The 20,852-nt window shown below is 35.0% G+C and overlaps 1 protein-coding gene across 1 annotated transcript in view; it reads left to right on the top strand.

Annotated features, from left to right (window-relative positions):
- Positions 1–20,852, top strand: part of Xrcc4 (X-ray repair cross complementing 4) — a 169,292-nt gene that overhangs the window by 37,521 nt on the left and 110,919 nt on the right. The gene's annotated exons all lie outside the window — the stretch shown is intronic.

Raw genomic sequence — 20,852 nt, 5'->3', positions numbered from 1 at the left:
GTTAAAAAAAAATACTGCATTTACAGAGGCCCAGAGTTGCATTCCTGTGACCCATGGGAATGGCTCACATTTGCATGGAACTCCAGCAGGAAGTTTCACACATTCTTCCAGCTGCCCTAGGCACTTAGTATTCATTGGATACTTCTTATATCCAGAGTAAGATACTTTTTGAAGTTTTATAGTTTGGGTTATGTTATATGTTATATATAGCATGAAACATTATATTACAATTTTTCTGCTGTAGGGACTAACAAGGGAGCTCAGCAGGTAAAAGTTCCAAGACTGAGATGTGAGTTTGATTTTTGAATCCCACATGAAGGAAGGAGGGAGCCAATTCACATAGGTTGTTCTCTGACCTCCGCATACATGGAAAACATACAAGTGCCCCATCCTACCAAAATACATAGGTAAAACCTAATAAAAAGTGATTTAAAGCATATGATATAATATTCATATAAGGAAATAGTTAAAATTTAACTATTCTGTAAAATAGTTTGTTCCTAGTACTCTGGAAGTAAAGAGGTAGATTTCCAGTTCAGACTGGGACAGATCAAGACACCATGTCTTAAGAATAAGAACAACACCAACAACAGCAAAATGAACAGCAATAGAACTCCTTTTCATTTAGACTTCTCATAACCTTGTAACTCTTATTAGTAATTTCATGTTATATACTTAAAATCTACCATCAATGAGCTTTAAATACCCCACCCCTCAAAATATGGTAGCTATGTGTGATGAAAAATATACTAATAGTGTCATTGTAGGAGTCATTTCACAGTGAGTATGTGTATCAAAAACATGTGTTTGTAAATGGAGGTTTCTGTTCAGCACAGTCTCACTGCCTTTCAATCCCAAATAAATATAAGGAGGATTATACTAATTATAAACTGTTTGGCCAAATAACTCTGGTTTCTTATTGGCTATCTCTCTCACTTAATTATTAATCCATTTCTATTAATCTGTGTGTCTCCATGCTGTCTTAGCTTACCAGAGAATGCCTAGACTTCTTTCTTCCTTGGCAGCTACATGGCATCTCCCTCTGAATTCACTCTCCGCCTTCCTCTGCCTATACTTCCTGCCTGGCTATAACCTGTCTGTCCATTGGCTGAAACAGCTTTATTCATCAATCAATAAGAGAAACATATATTCACAGAATGCAGAAGGACAACCCTCATCATCTCTTTTCTGTCTAAATAAAAAAGGAAGATTTTTACTTTATCATAGTTAACTTTATCATAGTTATACATGTCAAAAGAGTTATGAAGCAAAAACTATAGTTAACAATGTTTAGTCTGTTATCATTTTACAAAATTGAAAGAAAATATTCTACCTTATCTTTGTAAGTCTAAAGTTTTATATGTAACTTACCTTTTATCATAGCTAAGGAAAGCCATAACCATCTGTCTTCATCTCCATCAAAGACCCCAGAAGGATAGTATATTAAATTCTGGAATTGACAGAGATATTGAACTGCCTAGACAGTTACACAAGGTTCCTCTACAGCACTGGGGCATCTATATTTAACCTATATATAGGCCCAGACTTTTCTGTGAAGCAGGATTTTCTAAAGGTCTGTCCCTCCTTTTTTGGCAAGGTTTTACAGTCACTCTCTTTGGTGTCCTCTGTCCAATTTGAACAGCATACTGTGCGCAGTAGCTTCCTTTACCACAAAGAAAGTAAACTCTATGTGAGTTTCTTTGATGCCCATTATCTTCTCTGAAGCAGATGGTATTGCCAGGAGCAGACATGTCTCATTGTTTTGGAAAATGCTAATAAACCAGTTTAAAAGCCATATTCTTAAGGTCTTTGAAAGATTTTGATGAACACCTATCCAATTGAAATACATCTTTGAAACCCCAGAATGACAGGTTATTACAGATTGGCTCCCTAAAGTGGGGCTAGTATAGATGTGTTATACTTGAAATGGTTAAAATGTTGGTTGACAACTATAATTCAATAAAATGGGAAAAAAGGAAAGTAATTAAATTTCTTTGGATTAAATTCTCAGACAGTTGATAGATTTAATTTAGTCTTATAATTAACAGATTAACATAAAATATTCTTAGTAAATCACATTTGATTTCATTCTGCAACAGACCTAAGAAATTAAGTGTAAGTTATAATTAATAATTATAACTGAGAGCATATAAAATACTCGGAAATATTCATTTACTATATGAGTGCCACAATAATTCTGAAAGGTTTTTGATTTCTATGCTTATTTTCCTTAATGTTAAATTAAAATTTGTCCTTATGCTCTCGAAGAAATGATCATTGGATTAGGTAAGTGATTAAGTTAATTTCATTATGAAACAGCATACAATGAACTGGAGTTATGACTTAGTGGTTGAATGCTATTCTATGTTCTTCCAGAGGACTTGGGTTCATTTCCTAGCACTAACAAGACTGCTTTACAATGGCCTGTAACTGCAGCTCCCAAGGAACTTAGGCCCTCTTTTGGCTTCCATGAGCAATGTATGGTCATGGTACACAGATACACATGCAGATGAAACACCCATACACATAAAAGAAAACTCAATAAATCTTAAAAATCTTAAAATTAGTAACTGGGACTGACATCAATCTGATCAAACGAGTTGGCTTAATAATTATTTTTAATTGAAAGCAAAATAAGTATAAATTTCCTGGTTCAAGGCATTCAGAAATACCTTTATTTAGAACGACTTTATATCTCTTAATAAAAATTATGTAGTTTCTGTGTATGATATTTTTTATGAAAAAACCTTAGCATTCTTTAGGTGACTTCATGTCTATGATTAATAATAGATATGAGTTTTTTCTATTATATTAAATTCCAAATATTATGAGCTAGCCTTATGAAATTAGAGAGTATTACATCTTGAAAGGGAACCTGGGACACACGGAGATTGCTTAGGAAAGGGGAAATGTTCTCTTGCCTTCTTTGTCTCCAAATTAGTGTCTAGTGATTAACAATTGATGTTACTGATTAACAAATGATGTTCATTTATGTTGTTTGAGTGTTCAAAGAAATGTGTATAAATTTCTGGCCAATGGGAACTCACATTACAACAGGCTCATGGCCAGGTTAATGCAATATGGTGATCAGAATGTGGGTGTTGCCACTTTGGCCACAGTGCTCATTTGGCCTCTGTATAAAATCTGTATAGGGGATGAAGAACTTATGTAGAAAGAGCCTCCTATGTGCTTGTTGACATGAAATCAGAGTTCATAGCATCCATGTAGCACAGGGATCTCAAGCTAAGGACTGTTTGAACTCAGTAATTTGAAAAAGCAAATGCAAAGCTATTTAGAAGGCAAATAAAAGCCCATTCATTTGCAGCTCTTATGAAAGTATATGCTTTCTGAAGGCATTCCTAATACAGTTATATATATATGTACTTTACCTAATAGAATATCATATATTATGCCCAATAATGTAGAATGATTGCCAGCTGCCATAGCAAGAATATTACCTAAAAGCATGAAATACATAACAAATTTAAAGAGATATAAAATAATAAACATGTTTTAAGAAATCATACAAGCTTTAAAATAACATTAGCTATAAATAAAAATTGCAGCAAATGAGTCATAGAAAATACAAATGCAAATTAATAAGGCAGAAATAAATTACTCAGATATAGAAACGTAATTTCCCCATTGAAAAAAATAGGTTAGAGGTTACATAAAATACTAATTCTGGGGTATAGAGATGGCTCACTGGATAAGAGTATTGTCTGTTTCCCCAGAGAACCCAGGTTTAGTTCTCAATAACCACAGGTGGCTCATAACTATCTGTTCCTCCAGTTTTAGAGGACCTGATGTCCTCTTCTGGCATCTGTAGGCACCAGGCATGTATGCAAAACCATATATATATGCAGGCAAGATATTCATGTACATAAATGAATGTCTAAAAATGCTAATTATAATTTATGCTATTCACAACAATTATATAAAAATATAGGAATCCTGAATGTCGGAAATAGATACAAATAATATAGCAAAAACATTAATTTAAATATAACTTATGAGGCATCATACCACCATCAAAGTATGTAGTTGAATGCAATAAATATTGGCAATAACAGGAAAGATCAAATAGCTATAAAAATGAAAATAATGTAGAGAGTCTGTATTCACCTTACATACAACCTCTCTCTCCTGTTCTCTCTTTATATATATCAATAGAATTGATTACAAGCTCAAATTTGAAATTCCTAAATCATCTTCAAATATCTTTAAGCACTTCATTAAATTTAGCGAGGTTATTTTGATAGAATAGCAGATCTCTTTAGCTTAAGATTAGAGAGTTCCTTTTAGGCATAATAAAACAAAAAATTTTACCATGTACTAAGTCACAGAGCAATTCTCAAAGAACAGTAGAGTACAATTTCCTATATTAACTTAATTTGAAAAGAACAGATTTCTCCACTAATTGTAATACATACACAGAAATTTTATGACAGAAATAAATTAAGGAAGGATTATGAAATTTTAGAGTTAGAGAGCTGCCAATATTCTGCATCCTAGAACTTTCATCTAAGGAATTGGTGGGACTGTTGATGCACACTTTTGCAAAAGCTGATGCTCTACAAAAGTGCATAACAGACAGAAGGGCTGTCTAGCCCTGGTAAATGCATTTGCCTTAGAGAATTCCAGTTCATCCTGGAGTAGGCACTGAGGGCCTGCAGAAAGGACTGAGTGGTCTGTGCAAGGAGGCTGTGGCAGGGCCTGAATATGGTCACTCAGTGTTTTGAGTTAGAGTTTAACTGTTTGAGGCATTTTCTCCAGTCTTGTTTATTTTTTGCTTAATTTTTTAAAGGAATATATTTTCGATTTATTTTCTCACACTTTATTTATGTGCCAAAAGGCAACTCAGTTTTCTCATTTCATATTGAGTAATTATTCTCCCAATTTACCTATTCCTTTTGAAAGTATGGCACACCTCACTTCTCACCATACATTTAATTTTGTTCTATAAAAATGTGTGCAGATTATAAAAGTCTGAACTATACACTCTATTATTGATTTTTCTGTTCAACTTTAGGATAGGCTCCCACATTTAATCAGGAGAGAGGATTTTCGTTTTGTTTTTTTCTAGACAGGGTTTCTCTGTGTAGCCCTGGTTGTCCTGAAACTCATTCTCTTAACCAGGCTGGCTTCAAACTCACAGATATCTGCCTGCCTCTGCCTTCCAAGTGCTGGAGTTGAAGGCCTGCGCCACCACTGCCTGGGAGGAGAGAGGGTTTTTACTTGCCTTATTTTTAACATTTTCTTTGGGGGAAGTGTGTTGGAGTTGACAAGAGGACTGAAGCACAAAGCCCATATTGTGCTGCTAACAGAAAATACAAAATGCGTGTTAGGATCCTGGCCACTGTACTCAAGAAAAAGGGGCTCTGGTAATCACAGGCTCCATCTTTGAAGCTGGAGCAGCTGTGCTTTGACAATTTTCCTTTCTCAAATCTAAATACTGGATAATGTTCATGTTGGATTTTGCTTGTCTTAAACATTTGGTCCCCTGGGTTCTTTTTGGCTTAGAAATTTGGTTATAGTACAGTATGAGCTTTAGGAAGAAAAAAAAATCATGTCATTTCAGAGAGCAATATTTAAAATACATAAGCTGTGTATTTATTACTGTGGATACCAGACAGTAATCATATCTTAAGCAGAAAGATTTCAATAGGTAGAATGATAAAATACCTTCGGGACTGCTATGCTCATAAATTTAATTCTTCTGTAATTATCGCAGTGCATTATGAAGCAATTCTGTGATTGGTGTGATCGTCTTTTGCCATGCACCTATCATTTTCATTTCAGATTTTTAGTAGAAATGTAGTCATTTTTAATCTACTGGGAAAGCAGAAGATACATTTCATTATAGCAGTTTGTTGCTACAACTTTGTAAGGCTGTGAAATCTGCAGTGTTACTCTTCAATGCTGTCTGTGTAGGTCCTAGGTTGTGCTGAAATTCTTAATGACCTGTCCGGGAGGCTGAATCATTTTTTCTTCAGGCATAGCCTTTGAACACCTATTTATTGGTAACCCTCAAACCTAGGGTTCTCAACCATGGGTCATTTACAGCTTGAACTAATTGCAGATTGAGTATGTTTTTTAAAAGTAGTATCTGTCCTGAATACATGTAGATATGTTTTCCTTATTATTCCTTAAATATACAGTACTGCATACAATAAAGCAAATAACACCCTCATTAAATCTAAGTACTATTAGTAAATGAAAGGTTGTTTAAACTATATAGTAAGATGTGCCTATGCTAGTTTACATAGTCTATACCACTTCATCCAAGAAATTGAGCTGCTCACTTTTGGGTATCTTATATGGGGTGCAGGATCAATTTCTTGTTGATACTAAGAGTTTGTTGTGACATAAAAATCCAACATTGAATCATGTAGATGAGTTTCTGTCCCACCCACTCACACAGCCATTTAGTCCCAAATAAAAACACATATATTAATTATGAACTGTTGAGGTAATGGCTCTGACTTCTTATTGCCTAGCTCTCTCTTAATTATTAACCCATTTCTATTTCTATTAATCTGTTACCATTGATGGCCTGGTCTCATGCTTCCTCCGCAGCTACATAGCATCTCCTCAACTCTGCGTACTATGTTTCTCTATCACTGTTTGGATTTCTTACCTGGCTAAATCCTGTCTGTTCATTGACAGCTTTATTCATCAACCAATAAGAGAAACATATATTTACAGCATACAGAAGGAAAACCCCCTTCAAATGAGTGTACATTAATTCTCTAGAACTATTAAAAATATTGAAATAAAATTTTACTTTCTATCAAAAATGTTATAGCAAAGTCAATTTTCATTTGTAAAGAATTGTCATTATAAGTATTATGCTGAATGGTGGAAAACACTCTAATGTTATAGTTATGAGTGTCTCAATCCTTTCATGGAAGTATAGGAATTGTGACTTTCTTAGACTATTACATTTTTTTCTTTTTGAGTACACTGAGATAAAATAAAACTTACATTGCTGGTAGAGCCTCTCAAAAATACTGACAGGAATTTTATTTGTTCTTGTGTATTAATCAATAGACATTAATTTCTTTGCTGAATAGGCCTTCTGGAAATTGCGAGTGAATATAAAACATTCTAAACTATTTGAGAAGTATGGGTTTAGTTATTGGTGAATTAAATGTACATGATTTATAGAATTTCTCCTTTGTCTTTCATTCTTGTGGCTTAATTAACAGAAGATGTAAATGCAGTTATTAAACTATAAATATATAAGGAAACCTACATTGCACTTCACTTAAAATTTCCTATTAGAGCTTGAGTGAGACATTTTTTTTTCCTGTAGACCTTAGCTTTGTTTTTTAGAAATGTCATGTTGAATTACTAATAATATACATTTTTAGAGCATTATCATAGGAAAGCAGAGTAGCTACTAATGCTAAAAAGTGACATAGAATGCTTTTGGAAATGAGAAGGGGATATTTAATCCAAAGCTGGGTGGTTCCACTGGTTACTAACTGATGAAATAACAATGGAAAAAAGTACATCACCACTTTTTTTGTCTCTATTAAGTTATGAGCAATTTCATTTAGTGGTCAGATGTTTCTGGATGGTTTCTGTGTCAGTAGTGGTCATTGCTGTGACACAGGTGTCTAAAAGAACATGCTTTCTGTTTCTTGTCCTTAGTTTACCTGTTTTGATACTCTCCGATTTCATTGTTAGATATTGTTAGCATTCATGCATTTTGCTACTATGAATGTACCATTCATCTTCATAAAATAAAACATGCATAGAAGGCGTTTGACTTATTTTTGTTAAAAATGACTGGGATATGAAGTATCTATAAACTCTATAAGGCTGAAATACCATCTTGAACTGAAAATATTCTAACTATTGGTTATATCTGGATAACTCTACTATCAAAAAATGTATGTATCTCTTTTGAGATTGCTTTACTAAGAGGATGGGAAGGGGGATGAGAAGGGGATGGAAGGGAGACAGGGGAGGAAGGGAGTGTGAGAGAACTGGGATTCACATGTAAAACAAGCTTGTTTCAAATTTAAATAAAAATTATTACCATAAAAAAGAATAATTGATACTGCATTTGTTAACACTTCCTTATTTGATTCTTATAAAATGTTACTTCTTCATATATCATTTTGCATGTTGAAATGAATATTAACACATAAGAGTAGGGACATTGTTTTTGGTATTGTTTTTGACGTAGCTATTACAGGTATTCAATCTCAAAGTATTTTTCATTTTTTAGATTTTTTTTTTTTTTTTGAGACAGGGTTTCATGTAGCTAACACGGGCTTCACCTAGCTATGGAGCGTAAATTGCCTTTGAACTACTATTCTTCCTATGTTCTCCTCTAGATATTAGGTCATAGGAGTGCATGACTGTACTTGATTACAATGTTCTCCTAGAGTGTAGTGTCATGTTAATCAATTTCATTTACATAATTAAAAAGATATATACAGAATGACCTTGAAATATGAAGGTATGTCAGAAGTATCTACAAGTTTGAGTATGTCGTTCCAGGGAAAATTGGAAGTAGAAAAGTATAGAGTATATGGGCCTGGTCATACCTGTCCTATGGCTCCTATTAGAATAATATATGATGAACTATAATCTTTGCAGTGGAAGATGACAGCCTATTCTCATAAGAACTGCCTTATGTTTTCTGATGTCACTACTTCCTTGGTAATTCAAGGTCATGCTATATGAACAACATTTACTTAGTTTATAGAATTGATTTGAAAGGATTGTATCAAGTCACCTCAGATACAGTCAGCCATTCCTGCACTCAATCCTTTTTATGATTTCCTTTGGCTTATGCTTTGATCCAGTTATCAGTACCAGGGTATCCAGTATGAATTTATTCAAAGCATGATTTTGTGAGAATCTGCTTCAAACTTGTAGATGTTTAAAATGAGTCAATTGTGCAAGCTATGTTTTTTGTTTTTTGTTTTTTTTTTTTTAATTGGAACATACAAGTAGCAGGCAGACCATGTCCTATGAAGGTTGTTTGAATTCCTATAGAGGGTGAGCTTTTCTTCCTGACCATATTATACATGTGACTCAGTTCCCAAAGAATGTCTTGGTGTTATTCTAAACCTTTGACCCTGTCTTTGAGTGACTCAAACAGTAAAATTTACCAGATATTCATGTTACATAAAACATTGTTTGTTTTCCTGTTGATACAACTTTACTGGTAACATGAATAGTCTTATTGAAATTGTGGTTTCAAATGCCATCCTCCTTTACTTTGCCATCCTTCCTTCAGTTAAGTTTGGAATCTATCTCTAATGGGAGATGTCATTATGTATATATGTTTCTCATACTGGTTAATGAATAAAGCACTGTTGGCCAATAGGAAAGCAAGATAGGAGGGACTAGGAGACAAGGAGGAAAGAGGAAGTAGTAAGGAGGGTCAAGATGGAGAGTCTGGAGAAAACAGAACCGCCAGCCGCCTCTCCCTGGTAAGACCATGTGGAAATACACAGAAATGGGTTAATAATTAAGACAGAGCTAGCCGATAAAAAACTAGTACCTGGCCAACAAAATTATATCTAATACAGAGTCTCTGTGTGTTAATTGGGGCTGGTGCAGCAACAGGACAAGACTGGTGGTGGGAGGAAAAACCATACTCTTTACATATCTCTAGCAACTCATTGGATGAATTTTGACCAGTAAATTGCCAAAATACAATGGCTGCTATACTATTTGAACAGTATTTTGGCAGTGAGTGAGTGTTCTCATTTGACATTGCTTCATAAAAACACAGTCCGCAGAAGTGGAATGATAGTATGCCAAAACAGTTGATTTCTTTTGGATGTCACAGAAACTGAGTTTCTGGTTTTAAAATTTGCCAACAGTGAGAAGCTGTTCTATGTAATATGACTTATTTACATAGTTACCACACAACACTTAGTATTTCATACAGTAGGGACATTATTTCACTGAAAACACTGATTTTAGTGTTGCAATATTTTAATATTTTCTCTGGCTACATTTATACTTGAGCTTTTGAAATATGAAAATTCACGGTAGATGTATTATAGTCATGGTTTGTAATAGTTTTATGAAATGAATTTAATAATATTGTGGGATGCTGATCTTTGTCCACTTATATGAAGCAGATATTCTGTCTGATACATCTTTCTATACTGTTGGTTGCCATGTCATATATGCAGTATTAAGTAAAGAAATTATGTGTAATTCAATTTCACGTTTCCATGCAGGATTCTACAGAAACTTACTGAGCACATAACATTTGTTTTCTGTTAGAAATTTGCTTTAGTGTTAGAATGAGAACTCCAAAATTGAATTAATTACTGTATCCCCTGGAAGGTTTTCTCTGTACAGACACTTCTTAGTAAATATGTCATGAATAGTGATAGTAGTACAAACATTTTATAGATTTCTTTTCCCCATTTCTTTCTTCTGCTTCTTAGATTCATACTTAATGAAATTGGAATATGAGATTTTACACTCCTCCCATAGGAAAAATATTTGAACAAGTATATATGCATGTATCTTTGCATGTTTTATGAATGAATTATTAATGAATTTCATAAGTATAAATGTTATTAATTAATAAATTTTCTAATTAAAATTGAACTAATGGTATCACCATAGCTTCTTGTTAGTTTTTTAGTCTAAATCATTTCAAATGATATGTTAATCATTTTAAATGCATGACCAACAACTAAGTATGACTCATTAACTTTTATCTGACCAATAAATACATTCAGGTGTTAAAAGTACATTGATATAAAACTTAGCATCTTTCATTTGGTTAACTATAACAAAACTATAACTAAAACAAAAGAAAAGCAAAGAAACCCAAGAGCGTTTTCCTGTAATGGGTTCTGGCACCTGGCAAAAGGAAGGAGAGAGGGAAGAATAAGTCATCAGCTTTGGATATCAAGTGGCTGAAGGAAAGAACATATCTTTGCATCCTTCAGTGGTACATTTGTCCGTGTCATTGATCTTTCTGACAATGAGTAATTGGTGGAAAGAAGGTAAAGGCTGGTCAAGATGAGTCCTCACCATACACAGCAATGCTAGCTGCTCAAGTTGTGGCCTATGTGTGTAAGATGCTAGGTGATTAGTATGCTGCATGTCAAACTCTAGAACACAGGAGCAAACAGGACCAAAGCCCCTGGACCTGGAATAGTTGGCCATCAGATCTCTTGCTGGATCAGGAATAAAGATCGGGTTACTGAGCATGTTATCCCCATCTTTTCTGACAGCACATGCAAAAAAGAGGGTTGTCATGGTTGCTGTCTTGAAGAGGATTATGATTATAATGTCAGATTGCTTTCTGCTAAGAAATTACTTCATGAAGAAGAGGAAAAAGAAAGCAAGATGATGGATGCAGTGTGCAGCCGGGAGGCTATCTGTGGAATGTTTCTATGAAGTTTCCCCACACAGGAGACTGAGTTGCGTGGAACCCACTGTTAATGAATGTTTCAGCTTTATATGGTGCCCTCCTTACCTGGTCTAATCTGTAAAGATACATACCTTTATAAGTGATTTTTCAAGAGACAATAGACTCACATATTGATGTGACCCTTGATATTAAGATTAATAAAATGGCAATGTAATCTATGTTTAGGCAACTCTCATTCAGACTCTGATTTGTTTAATAATATTAATTTTAATATAGCATAGCAGATATGATAAATTTATAAGAATAACAGTTTTACTCCAGCAAACTATGCCAGCCTTGTTTCTAATGCTGTTTCTAAAATAACGAGTTGGGATTATATGCTAAATCTGCAAGTATTTCTGCTTTAATGTGAGTTGATTTCTGTTCTCTTACTCTGGCAGAATCTTTTAAGAAGATTTTAGCAAATGCACACAGAGCATGGAAAAACACAGTGATACATAAAAGCCATGCCTGCAAAACAAGTAGGGTACAGACATAAAAATGAGAAGCATTTCTGCCCGAGAAATGCTTTGTTGAAGAAAGCATAAACCTTAATTTTTATATATTTACTATTCTGAGGAAAGATAATTTATTACATTGCTCTCAAGTCTGTTAAACAGTAAAGCAGTAAATTATCAGTATTTTTGTTAAGAACCTTATTCATTATTTTTGATTCATAAAAGATACTGATCATGTCTCACTGTATGAAGGGCATTGGACAATATAATGAACAATGTTTTACACCGCTCTAGTGGAGCTGTCCCTACAGATAGATTTTCTTTGTATTGAATGTCATCAAAATCAAGAATAAAAATAATTGTAGAAGGGTCAGATAGCAATCGTATGATTAAATGTACAATAGGCAGATCAATCCTATACAGACAAGTGAGAAAAATTACACATACATGGTGGTGATGTGGACTACAGATACTTTAGAAATATGGATTGCAGGCTTTGGGAGGTAGAGTGCTGTGAGACGAGCAAGCATGAAAGGCAAACAAGCAATAGTCATGAAAGCTGCAACTCTTATTCAGGAAAGGGGCATTAGACTCTTCAGCTAGGATTACCAATCAGATTAAAAGTTTTAGAGGCCACCTGGTAAAAGTGGAGATGGAAACACAGGACTGACAGTGTAGTTAGAAGGCTGTCACAGTCATCCAAATGGCACGCAATAAAACTAGAGCTAAGAGAGGCCACTGAGATAGAGGGAAACAGACAGATTTGAAGTACTTAGGATGTAGAATTGACAAAACTTTGGAATTGAAATTAAGGGGGAAGGGAACAGAAGCAGGGATTAGGCTGTAAGCTAATTTGGGTTCCTAGTTAGGAGGAGATTCTGTTACTAGGTTGAAGCAGGTTTGCAAGGTAACGGGCAATTTAGTTTTAGATATCAGTTTGTGTATGTTTGAATCATAAATGAGGACCCTTAGTTGAAAGCTTAGTATGCAGGTCTAAAGCTAAGGATTCTAACTTAATGAAACAGACTTGGCAGTTCTCAGCATGTTGCCAGTAGGAAAAACCTTGAGCGTGCTTAAGATCTCTCAGAGAGAGAAGAGGGGGAAAGAAGAGGAGTTGAAAGCAAGAATACAAGCAGCCATTGATGAACTGGTCCAAACATAGGAGTCTGCAAAGGACACTGATAAGAAGCAGTAGAGGATAAAAAGCAGGCCAGTGAGGTGTCACTGAAACAAGGCAAAGCTCGGGAAATGAAAACTGTGGCATGCCTTCTGGCTCTAAACAGTAAGGGTTCTTGATGTACTCTGCTGAGAGTATTTTTAGTGGAGACTGTAGAGATGGGAAAAGAAAGGAGTTGTCAGAGTAGTCATAGAGTTTAAGGGATTTTTGAAAAGTGAAAACATTTACACAAATGTAAATGCTGACAAGGAAATCAAAACAAAAATGAAGTAAAGTTCTAAGAGTTTGCTAATGCTCGAGGAAGATGGTTGGCTTTCAAGCTTTGGTCTGGGCTTTCGTGTCCTGGTCGTCATTTACTTCTTCAGATGGATCACTTTCATCTTACCCTGTCAGCCTTTTTCTGTTTTTTTCCACACCCACATTGTGTTAAGAGGTTCATATGTGCCCTGGTTTGGTCACCCTGGGTCTTTGTATCTGCTCTTTCTGCAAAAGGTATTCCTGTGCTCTGTACTCCCTTCTGTATCTAGAGTTTACATAGACTTCAGTGTCTTCTTGATGCCAGTTTCTTCCAAAAGGGTAAGCCCACCCCCTGAGAACTATTCAGTATTTACTCTATCTCCCATCCCATGGCAGTCATCAGACTTCTTTCTGTTTAATTGCTGATTTCGTTACTTACCATTCTTCTACACGATGATTTATGAGCATGGAAACTACATTTACCTTTTACAAATTGCCCAAAATTCCTATTTTAAGTGTCTAGCATGCACCATATTCTCAGAGTGGGTATTGAATGAGCATGTGAGAGACGCTCTGTGGAATAACAGAGTCATTGAAGAGCTAGAACTCAGTTGGAAGGGTTATCCTTCTAATGCAGTAAGAACACCTCTCTTCTGAAATATGCATCAGGGATGTGAAAGCAGTAGAAACTTTATTATGAAAGTATTAGGGGTGGGGTATGCTGGGATAAAATATTTTGGAGGCAGAGGTTAGCTGAAAACCCTGTGAGGTTAAGGAGGGATTAAATTTACATTGGTTACATGTTTACTCTATTGCTTTTCTTTAAAGCATAAATTTAACTTATTGCCTGCTTATAATCAGACTTTGTCTGTTTCATGTTCTCACGTTAAAAGAAAAAATGAATAGGGGAGAAAGGCCAACCTCCAACCCTATAGCAATCACCACAACCCTTGATCAACTGCCTTCCAGTTAACTTATTCATAGAGAACGTGAGAGAGTCATGCCATTATTAATTGGCCCTGTAAGAATCAGGCTGGTCTAACAGGATCCACTGAGCTCTGATAAGGGGGATTTATGAGATGTAAAATAGAGAACTTGGACTGCTGTGGTGGATTATCTAAAAAGAGAAAGAAAACATGCCATTGGGAAGGGAAAACATAATGACAGTCTTTAATTAATAGAATGCAGAGAGGAGTATGGGTGAGGGAAATTTGAGGGGATTATAGCATGCTCTGGAAATTAGGAGGCAAGGTCTTTTTGCTAAAGTAGAAAATGGATGAGGAGAGTGGAGAAGACTTTGGATTTCTGAAGCAAAACAGGCTGTTCAGCACCACACCATTTGTCCCCTGAGAAGCTGGTGATCGATAGTAACAGCACAGTTTCCCATTTCCCCAGCAGCTCATTTACTCATTTTGAGAACTCTGATGTTTGCCATTTAAAATGATTAAAATTGGGAAGAACTGTTGAAAAGAGTATGGGTAGAATGTGTCTATTTCCAGAACTAAAGCCAAGTGACACTGAAAATATGGATTGTACCATCCACTTTCACACTAGTGAAGTGAATGCGGAGGATTGATAATGAACTAAGCAATAACCCACACAACCCTCAGTGATTCAATACACAACATCCTCCTGTGTGCACAAGATCTCATTGGAAATGGCAGATACAACTTCATTCTCCTAACTAACATGGAACAAGAGCCGACTGTCTTTTTCTTACTCCCCCTCAGTGAAAATGATCTCATGTTCACTTCTACAAGAAACAGCATAGTATTCAACTCTTCATTCATTTTCCTTTCTTGTTTTTAAAGGAATATGCAAAAAAAAATCAAACAGTCTTACACCCACATATCATAGAGACATAGTCCTGAAGTGTTACACTGCCACTAAAAGCTATTATCATAAAAAAGTACATGGGTCTGAAAGTGATGGATAAAGAAGTCAGTTGATACATACAAACTAACCATTATTTTGAAGATTTGTTTCATATTTTTCTTTTGTACTGGATTCCATGTTGTTTGATTTGTATTGCTGGGGTGTAAATGGATTTCTTTTGTCAAAATTTTCATGTTAATTTTTAATCACTAATATGGTAGTACTAAACCAGGCCTAAATTATTATGTCTTCATGAATGGGATTAATGCTCTTAACAAAGGAGCATGAGGAATCTTAGTAGGTAACTACCTTGGCACCATTTGAGAATACAGCTCAAAGGTATCTTCTGGGAGAAAAAGGCCTTGACTAAATACTGAATGTCTGCTTCTTCTTAGACTTCTTAGAATCATGAGCAGCACAGTTCTGTTGCTTATAAATTAGCTAGTTTGAAGCATCTTGTTACCGTAGCCTGAATAGACTAAGACAAGTGTCTTGCCTTGTCAGATTCTGAGATAGCTTCTTGTCAGAATACTTGTCAGAATGTCTTGTTCATTTTGTCAAAATTAATTCACTGCTTTCTGTTTTCCATCCTTACAGCAGAAATGAGATGTTATTATAATCCTGATCCTTTAGGTATAACCTATTTCATTTCTTTGTAAGGTTTTAGAGTCCTCCTTTTGTTCCAAGTGTTCTGAAATTTAGTGATTATACTTATATGAATAGCCTTGTAATTCATTCACTTTGTCTCTAGAGTACTCTTTTAAAATTAAAATTTGAAATAATCAGCTCATTCATATTTTTTGACTACTTTTAAAATTGCATGTCCTCTGTTTTGTTTCTCTTTGGCTGCCTGCATTATGTGAATTTAAAACCCTCTGTAAGAACTCTCAATTTACATTGAGGTCCCTGAAGTTTCCTTTATGATGTTCCATGAAGGCATAGAGATTTAAGCCTTATCACCTCCTCATAGCCCTGCCAGTCAATAAACTTGTCCCTCGCATTTGTCTCTCTCTATTATTTGTATACTTGTGTGTATCTCTCTGTTTCTGTGGCAATGGCTGTTTTGTGTGTGTGTGTGTACACTCCATTCTTTGGCTCTTGCGGTCAGGAAGTGATATTTCAACTTGAAGTCTAGCATTCTCTTTTTGGACTCCTCTGGGCCATGTGGTGAAAAGCCGCATAAACATGGATGTCACCCTGTTTGAATGACTTTCAGTTTTCTGTTTTTATTCCTTTGCCCAGCACTGGAAACGGGTTTGGCTGTTGGGTTTTTTTAAGTTTTATTTTGTTTTTTCTTAGTCCTGAATTTTCTAATTATCACAGGAGAGCCAATTAAGTGCAGTTTATCATTGCCTGAACTGGAGCACCTAAGTGCTAACTTTTAATGAGATAATTTTGGCAAGAAATTTCAGTTAAATACATGGTCACTCTTGGCTATTCTCCCCACATTTTTCACTCTTGTCAAAAGGAAGGTGTTTGTTAAAATGTCTGTGTCTTCCAGGCTGGTCATTTGTTTGTTAGATGAAGTAGGATGTCAGAGTAAACCATACTAGTTCTTAGACTGCCCTGAGAATCTGGTCTAATCAGTGATTAATGACTTCTTATGTTTATGATATAGAGGTACCACTGGTCAGTGATGCCTGGAATAATTCCAAATGGCAGGAAGTAGGAGAATTTTATTTCCTGGAGGCCTTAGATGAAGTGTGATAAACAAAGCTCTTCCTTAGTATTGTTGTATGTATTTGAATGCAAAGCATGCATAGCTTTTATAATCAGTAGTTTGGGAATTGTTAATCTTTGTTCTTTCTCAGCAATACCTTTAAAAATTTAGCATACAAATAGCTTTATAAAATTAGTCCTATTAGAGACCTAGGGATACTTAGCATTTTTATAATTTTTTTAAAGATCTCACTGTTGAGTTTTGTATTTTATGATAACATAATGGGTTTGTAGTAATTATAATGTAAATATTTTGTCTCTAAAATTTTTGCAATATCTGTGCATAGCTTCTAGTAATGATGTGCTTTCATCAAGTTAAAATAGTTAAATCATCTTTTGAGGGTGTCAGGATCAGTAGAAGAATGCCATAATTTCAAATAGGGAGAATCCAAATTTTTATTCTCAAGGTGTGTGTGTGTGTGTGTGTGTGTGTGTGTGTGTGTGTGTGTGTGTGTGTAGGTGTGTGTATGTGTGTGTTTTACTATTTAAATTTGTTTAGAGAATGATATGAATAGCCTGATAAATTGTTCTTTAACAGAGTAAACCAGTTAACTTTAGAGAAAAATGGTCATTACATTTTACGCTGTGCACTGTCCAGTTAGTCTTGAGGTAACTGCTAGTTTGGTATTTAAACAATTATGCAACTTTTGCCCAATGTTTGCTGTCTCAGCTTTTCTATGAGCCACACAAGATAAACACCAGAAGTGGTGATTCTATCCCCTTTGATTCCTTGGATATTTTTCTCTGGTATTGTCATTCTGAAATGCTACTATGTAAATTAATCAACCATATTCAAAAGGCATATCAAATACTGACTAAAGAGGGTGAGTACAGATTGTGTGTGTGTGTGTGTTATTAGGTTGTTGTTCCTTTGTAGCCTATATACAAAACAATGAACAATCCTTTGACAGTGTTCATGAATCTGCAGGGTTATACACCTCTACCATATAGAACATATAGACTGCCATGAATATTACTCAGGACCCCACCAAAAATAGTTGTCAACTTTGGCTTCCTAAAGTTGAGAATTTTATACTTGCCATATATTTTGTTATGTATTCTAAAAATGGAGGGATTTTAAGTATGCAGAAGGACACATATATGCAAAAATACCCTTTATAGTAGTAATCTGAGTATATGATGCTTGGTATCTCACAGTAGTCCTGGAACCATGGACACTGAGTGTGTGACTTTAGTTTGTAATTCACACTGCTAATTACTCTTCATTATAGAATGATTTCAAAATTAATGAGTCCCATAGTAAGCACCTTATCCTTAGCACTTTAACCTAGCCACTTTATTAACCATGATGGCATGAGGAAGATGTACATGTTTCATTCATGGAACCTAGTGGGTAGGGAGATCAGCAGATCCATATGTCACCAGCTTGGTTAATTTATTTTATTCATATCATTGATATTCTTATAACACACAGATTCTTTAAGTCATTGCTATCCTGTGGTATCATATTCCTTTAAGATGTGATGAAAACATGGCCCCAAGGAAGATGAACACAAGTTCAAGGCCACCTTGGTGTGTACCAGCTAAAGATTTTTAAATTAGTTAAACACTGCATAGGCTTTGTGTAGACTTCCTCTTTTTAAATGATATTAAGTCCCACGGTTTTCCTGTGCTGGGGTGCACTGTGAGGATGAGTTTCATGAGAGCTAGACCCTGGGAATGTTTTCCTCTTAGGCTGCAGAGGAAGAAGCTCTTATGAAATCTTGTCCCTGTAGTTTTAGCTGCAGAAGAGCTCCTCTTGCCTTGGCTCTGAGCACTGTATACAGGGAGAACAGACCTTCCCACTGAGAAGTCAAACAATGATAAAATGGATACTCCAAAGAAATTCTGGCTTTGGATTTCTTGCCCAGATTCTTGGCTTTTATTGCATTTTATTGTTGGGACTAACTGATGTTCATTCCTTTCAAAGCACTAGAAACTGGTAAAGGCAGCCCGTAACCAGAAATTGCTTACTCTGAAGGAAAAATGATGCCTTCAGTTTTGTTTCAGCATTATAATTAATGAAAGACAAAGTTAAGGTTTTTTTTTTTTATTATTTGAAAAAGAGGACATGAAATTGAGATGGGTGTTAGGTGTAGATGTTGGAGAATTTACGACTGAGGGATGAATAGAAAAAGGTATATTCATGTATCATATCATTTAAAATATGTCTTAATATTTGAGTGATATTTTGACAAACAATGATTTAGAACTAGCTTTTTTTTTTCTTTTTCTCTTACATAATGTATAACACTGGACGTTTTTAATTCAAGTCAAAGAGTGGGCACATTCTCTACACACTTGACATTTTGAAAATCCCATATGATGAAAACCTTTCTTCTCTAAAAACGTCTGCCTTTCTCAACACACTGACAGCAGTAGTACAAAGAGGATGCCAGCCACCTTTGTGGATGTGTTCTGTTGACAATGCCATCTGCTGTTTACAACCGAAGTAAACTTAGTTTTCCTCTTGATTTATATAATCTCACAAGGTAATATTGTACAGATGACCTTTACCCTTCAGTGTGTTTACACTCAAAGAAGCTTCAAAAGGTGTATGTTCCAATTTCCTTCCAGTGTATATACTTTTCATGTCATTAACATTTTCTCGTTTAAACGTTTATCCCTATTACATGGACTCCCCTTTCTTTACATGACAATCTCAAATGCTTTTGACTATTTGATGAGAAGTTTAAGATAAATAATTAAATCAGATACAGCAGTCTCAAAGAAGTTATACCACCTGATTTCTGCTCTTTCCAATAGTGTTTTTGCTAAATGTTTCTTATATTGTTCAATTTAACCCAAGCAAATGAGTTCCTTTCAAAGGGGTATACTTATTGAAATAAAGGTAATTCTTTTATTTATCTGATATTTTGTTAGTTTTTTAAAGAGCCACTGAAAGATGGGATAAAACAATGGATTATGTGAATATTATGAGCAGGTTAGACTTAGAAATAGTATTGTACATATCCATATTTTGTGATTAGTAATATAATAAATACTTCACTTCTAAAATGTATTTATAATCCCAGAGTCTCTAAACACTTCTTTTAGTTTCATTTTCTGTTGCTGTGACAAAATGCCCTGCCGAAGTGACTACAGGAAAGAGGGTTCATTTTGGTTCCCAGTTGTAGGTTAAAGTCTATGTAGCGGAAACCACAGCAGTGAGAGTCATGAGAGCTGGCTGAATCCTATCCAGGTGCTAGCAGGAAGCAGACTACACACATGCTGTGATGTGCTCTTTTCCAATCCGAGGTTCCCTGCTCAGGTGCCACTACAGTAGTGACCTCTCTCACCTCAGTTAACTTACTCATGATTATCCCTGTAGACATCTTCAGGCCATCCTGACCTAGATAGTCATCGAGACAACTCCACACATTCTCCTGATTGAGTCAACTTGACAGTTAAAAGCAACCATCACAATTCTGATGTCTATTTACTAAACGGTTGTGTTTCTTGACATCTAAGATTCATATTTTAAAGTTTTTCTTATAGTTACCATGATGTGAAACTGTCTTCTAACCATATGTTCTATGTGAACACTTGAATTAGGAACCATCTATTTAGAAGAGTTCCCATTTCGTTGTTCTATATCCAAGTGATACCACATTAAAGGAAGTTAGTGAAGTTATTGGTCATAGGCTTTAGAGTTCTGTATTAATGACTTCTATTGGGTTATTTTTGTTTGTTTTATAAATTGTATGATACATTTTTGTCTCAACCTGAGAAATGATACATTTTGGAATATTTTTATTAAATACATAAAAATGCTAGAAAGTAGATATCTAGAAGCAAAAACAATAATTGAAAATAAACCTCAAAGAAGTGGCTTTTTGATGGATGGAGATTATATGAAATTATGTTTATATAAATATATAGACAACTAACATGTGTTAATTTGAGTTTCATAACTAACACAAGCATTGTAATATTTTATTCTGACATTACCTCCTTACATTATTTTTAAAAA

The sequence above is a fragment of the Phodopus roborovskii genome, unplaced genomic scaffold (genome assembly GCF_943737965.1).
Source record: "Phodopus roborovskii unplaced genomic scaffold, PHOROB, whole genome shotgun sequence".
Taxonomy (NCBI): Eukaryota; Metazoa; Chordata; class Mammalia; order Rodentia; family Cricetidae; genus Phodopus; species Phodopus roborovskii.
Note: the sequence above shows the minus strand (reverse complement) of the source record. Positions and strands in the feature narration are given on the sequence as shown.